This window comes from Stegastes partitus, unplaced genomic scaffold (genome assembly GCF_000690725.1).
Source record: "Stegastes partitus isolate 25-593 unplaced genomic scaffold, Stegastes_partitus-1.0.2 Scaffold632, whole genome shotgun sequence".
Taxonomy (NCBI): domain Eukaryota; kingdom Metazoa; phylum Chordata; class Actinopteri; family Pomacentridae; genus Stegastes; species Stegastes partitus.
In genome coordinates, this window is record NW_007578363.1 from 298,208 (window position 1) to 306,207 (window position 8,000).

The 8,000-nt window shown below is 43.2% G+C and overlaps 1 protein-coding gene across 1 annotated transcript in view; it reads left to right on the forward strand.

The window, feature by feature from the left end:
- The window catches only part of ptprt (protein tyrosine phosphatase receptor type T), a gene marked incomplete at its 5' end in the record, with an annotated part of 345,648 nt that overhangs the window by 260,197 nt on the left and 77,451 nt on the right, over window positions 1-8,000 (forward strand). The gene's annotated exons all lie outside the window — the stretch shown is intronic.

An 8,000-nucleotide genomic window follows, 5' to 3' on the forward strand; every position in this document is an offset into this window, starting at 1 on the left:
TGTTGTCCTTCCTCTTGTTCCTCTTCTATGTCTCCTACTTCTTCTTCTTCTGGCTTCTGGATAAAACCTGCACTCAGGATTATCTTCTTTTCCCATCATCAGATAGTCTCGCTTCTTCTCTACACCCTCCTCTCCTCTCAAATCCTCTCCTCTCCTTTCCTTTCCTTTCATCTCCTCTCCTCTCTTTTCCTTTCCTCTGCTTTTTTCCTTTTCCTTTCCTTTCCTCTCCTTTCCTTTCCTTCCCTTCCTTTTGTCTTATCCCCTCTCCTCTCTTTTCCTTTCCTCTGCTTTTTTCACTTTCCTTTCCTTTCCTTTCCTTTCCTTTCCTTTCCTTCCCTTTCCTTTTCTTTTTTCTCATTCCTCTCCTCCTCTCCTCTCCTCTCCTCTCCTCTCCTTTCCTCTCCTGTCTTCCATATTCCTTTCCTTTCCTTTTTTCTCATTCCTTTCCTTTCCTTTTTTCTCATTCCTCTCCTCCTCTCCTCTCCTCTCTTCCATATTCCTTTCCTTTCCTTTCCTTTCCTCCACATTCCTTTCCTTTCCTTCCCTTTCCTCTCTTCTCGTCTCCAGGTAGAAGAAAGCAAAGTGTATCTTCCCTCCAAAAACACTGTTGTTAAGCAGCTGAATCACTATTATACCCGCTGAGCCTGAGCTCTTATCTGCTCTTAAAACAACACACACACACGGACCAAAGCAAAGTGGACAAAGTGGCCCGAAAGATAAAGAGAGATTGAGGAAAAAACACACACAAGGCTTCCGACGGCGCATATTTCAGCTAATTTGCACGACTTAAGCGCCGCACACGGCCGAGCTACGCAGCTTCCTGAGCCGCTCGCCGATGCACATCAAGGCATGATGAGGCAGAATGCAAAAAAGCTGCTTGAGCGATTCGTTGGGTGGCACACGTTCCCTGTCATACATCTTCGCCGAATGACGTTAGCGTTTTTATGCAGCCATCTGTTCTCACTACAATTAGACAGAGGAGCGAGAGATGTAAGGCGAAACTTTTACCGCCAAGACAAAGCTGCTGCTCGCAGGAAAATGCATTGAAATAAAGTCGTGGAGCAAATTCAGTTCACAGTTAGAGGAGCTGTGCGTTTTGCCGTCGACCGTCCATCCTGCCGTCGACGCTTTCTCACGTCGTGCCTCGATCTTTCAATCCACCCACTAATGCCTTCTTTTTTTAAGTCATTTCTCCGTTCACTTGCTTTTCAGTTCTTTTATCAACTCGTCCCATTTCATTTCATCCTATTTTTTTTATCTTTTTATCTATTTTCTTTTCATCTGTTGCCCCACAATCCCTTCACCTTCATCTTCAGCTCTTAACTCATTCAGCTCGCCCCGACTTTATCCAGCCTTTCATCTATTGTGCTCGTTCATTCATTCCTCCATCGCTTGCCCATGCGCTCATCCGCCAATCCGTCCATCACCCCTTTGATATTTTCTTCCTGGCTGTTAATTCGCTCATCCACTCCCATCCTTCTTTCAGTTTCTTCTTTTCTAGTTTAGTTCTGATTTCATCCATCCATCCATCCGTCCGTCCGTCCGTCCGTCCGTCCGTCCGTCCGTCCGTCCATCTATCCATCCGTCCATCCATCCATCCATCCATCTGTCCATCCATCCATCCATCCCTCGTTTTGCAGCAGTGATGGCTGGTTATGCTGAGCTGTGCAATTATGTCATTGATTGAAGCAGTAAATTAGCGGCTCCACAAATTGACCACCAAGCATTTTCCCCTCGTCCTTCATCATCATCATCATCATCATCATCATCATCATCATCATCATCTTCATCATCATCATCATTATTATCTAAGAGCAAAGAAAAAATAAAATGTGGAGATTAAAAAAAAAAAAGAAGAAAATTGAAGCCGTTTCTTTAAATATTTGTGGTTGTTCTTTTGCTCTTTAGTTTAATCTGACGTGATTTATCCTGCAAAAAAAAAAAAAGACGTCTGCATATGAAATAACACAAGAGGTTCTGGTTCTAGTGGTCAGACCTTCTTTATTCTGACTTTTAAAGCTCAGTGTGGGTTCATTTCAATAACTGCATTGGTTTAATTATTGCTATTTTGACACCATAATGCCTCAGCTAGCTCACCAATTAAACAGAGGCCACATTTCCTCGATGAAAATGCCAGTAGATTTAGAGAATAAACAAAACAGCTTCTGTTTTGCCTCAAGACAGGAAAACAAATGGGAGTCCCACGGGCTGGTGGAAACATTTATACAGGTAGGGAGGAGGAAAAAAAATAAAAAATCACAGCGTGATCGGGATTCATGTGAAAAACAAACTAATGGAGGGCAGAAATCGTCACCAGAATGCAGTTAAAACGCTACAGAGAGCGACCCGGTAGTCTGTCTTCACGTTTCCTTTCAATTAAAACCAACAGAAACGCTAATACGTTAAGAAAATCAGAAATATTTAGAAAAGAAAAAGCCTCATTGATCTCTACACATTAACAGTTAACACTTTGATTCCTACCGAGTCCATTAGATTGCTCTTTTTTTTTAAATCTGAGGCGGCATCCAAAAGAAGCTGAGCTTCATCACTTAATAAACGGACGGAAATCATTTCATTTTCTTTAAAACGCACGAATCCAACGTTTAGACACGTTCCAATACCTTTCAGGCCTGTGGAAAATGGATAATGGTACCAGGCGCCTGAATGGTGCCGGTGAGGATCGTTTTTCAGTGGCTCGGAGGGCTGAGAGAGAGACGAGGAAGTTATTAAGATGACAGTAAAAGAGACGTACAGATTGAAGGATCAAAGAGAGGGAGAAGGAGCTCGGCTAAATCCAGTATGCAAGGCGGTGCTGGTTTTAGCTGCTTGTTTGTGCGTCGTGTGCGCGGATGTGCGTTTTCTATTTGAACCAGCTGCTTTCTCCTGAGCTCAGGTGTTTTCCTGCCTATGGAAATTGTGTCTCATATATATATACACACACACTCTTGCACAGAAAGAAACACTTATATGCATAATGTACAAATCTACAAATATCAAGAGACAAGGACACATCAGAGAAAAAGTTGCGAGGAAGTGCACACACACCATCCATATGCCCGTACGCCCGGCGCAGCGTTAACACTGACGCGGCGTAAATCCTGGGGATCAGTGGAAAGCCACCGCGGCGTGGCGTGCATTTCATGTGCAAACACGTTTTCCTCTAAAAAAAAAAAAAATCAATTTCCCCGACACTGATGTATGTTAAAAGGTTACACAACACTGTTCTCTGTCAGTTCACAAAGCAAGCGTCAGCCTTTTGTGCCCCGCCAAGGACAGTCCCTCACCGCCGTCGACGCACGAGTTATGCTTTTCCACGGATCAGGAGCTTTTTTTTTTTTTTTGGTCGCGGTTAATTAGGCACACGCGGTTGCAAGTCACACGAAACACACCGGAGTTTAAGAACAACAATGAAAAACACTGTATCAGTAAGTGAAGTTTGGCCTTTTGCATTCCTACTCCTACAATTAAAGGATTACCAATTTGTTGGTGAGACTTTCCTCGATTTCCTGGAGAAGCTTGTGCAGCTGTGATTTTTCTAATGTTTGCACGAGCGTTGCAAAGGACACATCCTTAGGTTTCTATCATTTAACCGCCCACTCTCCTCGTGTGTTGCTTGAATATTCTGCTCAAACCATCTCGCTAGTTGGTGGACGGCTTTCCAGGGCAGGAAGTCTTGTTTTGGGGGGGAGCAGAAATGCAGCCCTAAAAGTTTTCTGTGGTTGAAATGATGCAAAAGACGTATAACCAATGGAAGCACTGACATGCAGGAGAAGCGGTAAAAGGAAGTCGAGCAGACAATCATCATAAAAAGGCGAGAATACGACTTTTGCAGCCATTCTAGTGAAGTAAAAGATTAAGTCCCAGCCAGCAGACCCCACTGATGTGACATTTTGCTTTTTTTAAACGCGTCTTTCGGTGGGTATTTTGCAGACGGCGCTGCAATTGAAACGCTTTACGACGGAGGAAGCAGGAAGATGGACCCGGCGTTACCACCTGTGCAGGGAGGACATCATTTTTATCCACAGCCCTGCTCGTATTGGAAGTAGTTTTTCCACAGCATTACTGAGGGGCAATTATTTTTCCCAGTCTAGTTCAGCATAGCATTAGGCTGCATGTAAGGTGATTATGGCTAATGGTAGTCATTTTGTTTGGCCATAATGTGGCACTGCTGGGTAATTGAAGGTGCATGAGTGCAGGGTTGAGAGATAGTAATTTTTAACCTTTATGTTCCCAGCGAAGATTGAGTCTCCGCGCTCTCTCCCGGCCACGTCTTGACTGCCTGCTTACACAGCGTATATTCAAGTCTATTGGCCTCTTAGTCACACCACTTCCTTTGACAAGTCTGCCTCGATGTTCCCGCCTCCGGGTCTGTCAGCCTTTGACAAGCTGTCTCAACTTCTTGGTTGGGCTCACGTATCAAAGCCGTGCTAAGCGGTAATCAAAGGCGGTGGCTATCAAACATCCAATTAAAATGGTTCACGGCTAAAAAAAAAAATGCAGCAAAGCTTGTCTTTGGTCATGATTAAAAGAAACCCTTTGGTTTTAAACGAGGACTGAACAGCTGCCCTTCATTGTCATGGTTACAATCATCAACTCAGTCGCCGCAAAACTACTTTCTTACACAACTAAACTGCAAACTCACATGTATTTTGAGGGGAACATTTGTAATATATTACAAATATGTTTCCTATTTTGCTCTTCATCATATATTACACTGGGCAGGACTCCTCTCCCTGGTAACGTGGAAACAAGATGCAGTGAAATGATTGTGTTTGAACCCCAATCGAGCAGCTCTTAATCAAGTTTCTAACATGTACAACTGTCTATAACAGTGTGGTGTTTTCCAAAACCTGACCACATGGTTTGACTGCCTAAACCGAACCAGAAAGCGAGGAGAAACCCAAAGTAAACAACAGTACTAACTACTACATCGGATGCAAACTGTATTTTCTAGTTTATGCATCCATCCCCCAAACCTGCTGCCATCTTTAACCATCACGTCAAAGATCGCAAACGACAATTAGTCCCAAACAAAATTGGGTTAGCTCATTTTAGAATGCAGTTTACTTAAGGGAATGTTCACCAATAAACAAAGTAAACAATAGCCTCTCTCTGCCGACCCGTCCATCCACCCCGACCTCCTCCTCGAGTGGACTTCACATCTCCGTACATTACTCGACATCCGCTCTAGAGTGCACTGTAGTAACCTTTTGACATTTTTCAACAGTAATTTTCTGACAGTTTAGTTTAAAAAGTAGAAGTAGAGTCTATAGGGTTCGCTACATGTACGCTAATATCTGCCAGCTAACCCACAATGCAGTGCGCTTCATTTTATAGATGTGAAAACTTCTATTTGGCATGTACATCCCTCAGAAGAATCCCAACTTACAGCGCGGTATAGACTGAACCACTGATGTCTTCTCCATCAGGAGTAATTAACGAGTAAACATGTGATTCTGGACACAAGCAAAGAATATAAAAGCATCCATCCCTGAGCGCACCAGAGAATTCATCCCCCATAAAAACAACTGCAAGACGCCAGAACGACAAACGCAAGAACCGGATGATTAAAAAAACCTTGAATCACTCCTCGGTTTTATTTGTGCATCGGCGGCAGCGACAACAGACATTCATTTGTATGAATGGCGTATTATTATTTTAATCCCTCACGTCTCTGTTAATTATCTTCATGCATCAGGCAGGAGTCGCCTGCACTAATACACCGAGCAGCTGGAGGCAAACAGTGCCTCCACACCCGGCGAAGATGTGAAGTTAATCCTCCTTTTCTTAGAAGAAGAGGAATCGGGGAGGAGGTTTCTATCTGTCTGCGAGTCTCTCTCTCTGCCCACCAGTCTCCCCTTTTTCTCTCTCTGGTCCTGACTTGTGAGATAAGACTCAATTTTTTTGTTCAATCAGAAACTCTCCTGTGAAGCAGATTTGTCTGTCTGCTGTGCAGCTGCTCGGCGGCTCCGCAGATCACCGCGTACGTAACTCGTGCACAAATAAACACCCACCTACACGCGCTCGGCTACGTCTGCTCCACCGCGACGGCGCCTGGAAGTTGCAGAGGGACGAGCCTTTTCATGCACATAGACGCACGTCCACGCGGGAAAAAAACCACAATGCACGCGTGCAGTGGACCCGAAGCATGAGTCAGCGATTTTTCTCCCTGTGTCATGAGAAGGGAGGTGAAATGAGGTAAACTGCTGGGAAACTGTCTAGACCAGTTGATCTCCGTGACCCTCTCCTCCAGATATAAATTCAGCTGGCTCTCTGCCTCTTCCTCCACTTATCACTCCTTTTTTTTTTTGCCACTGCTCTCTCTCGTATTGTCTCTCATTCCATCTGCCATCTCCCTTTTTTTTTTTGGCTTCGTTTCAAGCTGAAATTGCAAACAAATTCAGTCGCTGCTAAGTAATTAAGTACACAACATTGAGAAAATCGATGGGAGAATATCTTCCCTTTGCATTTTCATTCTCTCTCGCTCGTCTGTTACGCCCTATATATTTACTATTACTCTATTTATTCACCACTTGGTCAGTCTTTCATGTATTATATCAAAAAAACATCACGTACGCCTCGTGCCTACAGGTGGTAAATCTGCATGCAGGGTTCTACGTATGAAACAAGAACTTATGTTGCATGAAATTGTGCAAAAATGCATGTTTTAGCTGCATGAACAGACCCCTCAGTGGTTGCACACACAGTCTTTCAATATGCTCGACTAGTATGTTGCAATCAAATAAGACAGTTCTGCGTCTTTTCTTTCTTCCAGAAAGCCTAACACCATTTGGGAATCTGTATTTTTTTTTGTGAGTTGTGTGCACAGAATTAGGCAAGTGCAAGCTGTTAGAATTAATTTCACTTTGGACAAACACATGAGTACCCTCTTGTCCCCTCCGAGGCTTTTAATTATACCATATTTCATTTGTCCACCTGCAGCTATTGTTGGACTCAAAGATCTTTTTTTTAAAAATTCTTTTTCCTTTCCTCCACCGATTTCTGTTTGCATTATCTTCATTTTCCTGCTTTCTCCTCTCCCTCCTCCTCCTCCTCCTCCTCCTCCTCCTCCTCTGAACAACAGCTCGGCTGCACTTGTATTTTCCATCTTTTATGCCAGCGACTCACTGTTCCACTACAGGCTGTAAAGTGTTTCAAACATCTGAGCAATTTTTTCATCCATACCGAATAGAATTTCACCGGCCCGGCTCTGCAGCAATGAAATGAAGTTGAACTTGACCTTGTGCTTCATTGAGAGACAGAAAGAAAGAGAGAGAGAGAGAGAGATGAACTTACCAGCCACAGCTTTTTCACGTTTTTTTTTTTTTTTTTTTTGTAAAATGCTTGCTGCTAAGATTTCTGTCTCCAAGCAGCATGAAAGAGTATCCAGCTCTTAACCTTTAATGTTGAAAGGTTTGCACAACATTTATTTATTCATGCATTTCAAGACGCCGCCTGCTTATGAAAGCCACGGCCGGTGCAGCAAATAAGCTTCTTCACGTTTACATCTGTTGGATTTGTGGATGCAGCGGCTAGCATGTCAAATTTTAGCTTTTAATAAGTGCAAAGTCAGTTGGGTTATTGCACTATATCCATCCTCAAAGTAGTAATAGAGAGCAGTCTATTTTCCCGATAATTGCCTGAACCAAATACGGCGTGTTTGATTGTCGCCGCTACCCAACTACTAATATCCGAATATGTAGATAATGATTATATTTTAATAGTGTGTAGCGTTTAGCATAATTTCAATTTCGCTCTCAATTATTGTTTGACTATTCGGGATCTAATTACCGAGCGTGTGCTGGCTGATGCATACTGTAATGAATAAAAGCAGATTCAGATGATGTCTTCCTCTGTAAGGACTGATATTCAGTTGCTCCTATAATTAAGTCGCTTCTTTTGTGCGACTGGATAAACAGTAATTAGATAGCAGTGGGTCGTGTGGGGGCGGAGGGGTTACAGCAAAACTCACAAAAAGGCCCCAAAAAAATCATACAAAA